This window comes from Phoenix dactylifera, unplaced genomic scaffold (genome assembly GCF_009389715.1).
Source record: "Phoenix dactylifera cultivar Barhee BC4 unplaced genomic scaffold, palm_55x_up_171113_PBpolish2nd_filt_p 002147F, whole genome shotgun sequence".
In the NCBI taxonomy this organism is placed as follows: Eukaryota; Viridiplantae; Streptophyta; class Magnoliopsida; order Arecales; family Arecaceae; genus Phoenix; species Phoenix dactylifera.
The window spans coordinates 29,474-32,321 of NW_024069412.1; positions in this window are offsets into that span (position 1 = coordinate 29,474).

Consider the following 2,848-nt stretch of genomic DNA (forward strand, 5'->3'; position numbering starts at 1 on the left):
CCCAATTCAAGTCCAATTCAACTGACAGAAGGCCAAATTGATCTCAGGTTGACCGGACTCAGGCCCAAATGAGCCACATTGACCCTGAACCAAAATTTAAGCCCAATTAAACTTGGGACTAAGTCTTCTGACCAAATCAAAAGGCCAAATTGGCTAGAGAAGGCTGAACTTAATCATAAATCAGGCCCAATCCTTTTATTAAAAGCCCAATTAACCCATGTAGACCCAATTTGGTTTTAATCGAACCCCGAAGACTTCAAATTGGGTAAATTGGATTGGGCTAAGATCTTTGGATGGGATCCAAGGAGTAAGTCCATAACAAGATGAACTAAATTGTATAATAAATAAATAGAGAATAATGTGATCTTTATGATATGGTTTTAGGTGATTGAGGATCGGTCACTTGGACTTAAGAAATTTGGATAACAAAGTATTGTAAGTAACTTGCCTTAATCTTTTTATGGATCATGTTATGTTTATGTCTTCTTACATGAATTATCAAGTATAAGTTATTTGTCCTCATCTTGTTGGATCATGTATGCAAGTAGCCTGTTCTTTAATCTTAATATGGATCATGTGAGCACCATGTTTATTAAAAGTTTTGAGTATTATTCATATACATACTTCATGTATGGCATATTATGAAAAGTAAGTAACATGCCTTGATCTCATAATTTATGGTTATGCATGCATCATGTTTATGCTGATTTTAAAGTATCATGCATGCAAGTTGATATAGTAATTGCATCTAGCTATATGTACTGCTTGCAAGAGGTACTATGGGCTCTTGATGCTATGGGCCGAATGCAACTGAGCCGGCCTTGCCAGTGGCAGAGAATGACTGAGCCGGCCCTGCCAGTGGCCGATAATAATTGAGCTGGCCCCGCCAGTAACCGTTAATGAATTCGCCATAGCATCCAAGAGGTACTACTTGCAAGAGGTACTATTAATGGGCTCTTAGATGTTATTGATCGAATGCAACTGAGCCGGCCTTGCCAGTGGCCGAGAATGACTGAGCCGGCCCCGTCCGTGGCTGAAAATGACTGAACTGGCTCCGCCAGTGGCCGATAATGACTTCGCAGTAGCATCCGAGAGTATGAACCACGGCAATACCGGGGGTACGATTTTTACGTTGTATATTTCATGAAAATTCTTGTTGACCTAAAACATGGATTTATTGACTCAGTATAAATATTTTATCATGACGAATTGTTAAGTAGTGTTCATGTCAGCTTCTCAAATCCTGTTTAAACATGTTTAGCATTATAGTTGATCCGATAAGATTATGCAGGATTACTTACTGAGCCGTGTAGCTCATATCCGTTCATTTATATTTTCTTTCAGATCACCACCAATAATAGCAGTCAGAGACACTTTTCTTTTGTATTAGAGCTTCTTTCTTTTTGGGGTGAAACATATATACTTTTGTGTACATGATCTGTATAGAAGCTCTGTATTTTGTAACAACTAGCAAGTTGTACCGAAAATACTTTAATATATGAAAGTTTGACTATTTTGGCTACCTCTTACCCATGTATGAGGCTTCGTGCTATTATGGGCGGTAGTCGGCAATAGCACGGCTGTGTCATGGATCCGGGTCTGGGGCGTGACATGCAGGGAGGACGCTAAGTAAAACCAGACCTCTAGTGGAGCGTAGCCAGCTCCCAGATCCTCCTCGCACGCTGGCACTGGAAGAGGGCGTGGTCCACTGACTCATCCACCTGACATTTAGGGCAATGGTGGAGAATGCCCAGACCTCTCTTGCTCAGCACAAGTCTCGTTGGTAGTCGGCCCCGGACGACCTTCTAGAGAAACAAGGCCACCTTCAGGTGCAGTTCGAACCGCCAAATCCATGCGTAATCCTTCCTTTGGTGTTGCTTCCTAAAGAGAGTGCTGAAGGTATCGCCCACCCTAATTCTGGATTTGCAGGTCATGCTCCAAACCCTCATATTAGGGCTAGTGTATCTCGGAACTGGCACAGATTGGATCCTCTCCGTAAGCTGGGCTCCGAACAACTGGTTGATCCGGGCACTGTCCCACCCTCCACCCCCGAAAGAAGAAGATCGCGGATCTGCAACCCGCCCAGGACCTCGACGTAGACCAGAATTCAAAGACGCTAATCATCCTCCTATTTCTTCATAATAATTGTATTAAGAATCCTATCTCCATGAAATCGAACAGATGTCAGATTGCAGTGATTATATATATATATATATATATATATATATATATATATATATATATATATATATATATATATATATATATATATATATATATATTTGTGCTATGAATGAAGTCCCACCATGTCACCAAACAAAGCTCCACGCCGCATGACATGAGAAGGTTGGTGCCATGCATGGAACGCCAATTCTAGCAATTGAGTGTTTTTGGTACCAAGGGAGGGTGGCAAAGCTTTTCTGTTTTCTTTTTTTTGTACCCATCTAAAAGGATCCAAGATACAACGAGGAATCGCATCACATATCGATGGTAGATGAGGAGAAAGTCCAGTCTCTAGAACAAAAGTGGGGTCTCTAAGACCGTTACTTTGACCCCAGTTTTTATCATAAACTATCTCCATAGATGCTATAGTTTTATCATTCCAATTCGAGGAAACATTTTATTTTCATATAGCAATTTTTGTGCCATTCGAATTTTTCAAATTGTTTTTTTTAAATAAACATTGGAATCCGCCATCAATTATCAATTTTCATATTATATCAACACCCTAATTCTGGTTCCATTCATTGGCGTCAAAGTTGCATATATACTTGCAGTTTTTGAATTACAGTCAAAAGACAATCTTTATGAAGTAAAATGCTGGCTATGAATATCTCATGGCAGAAAA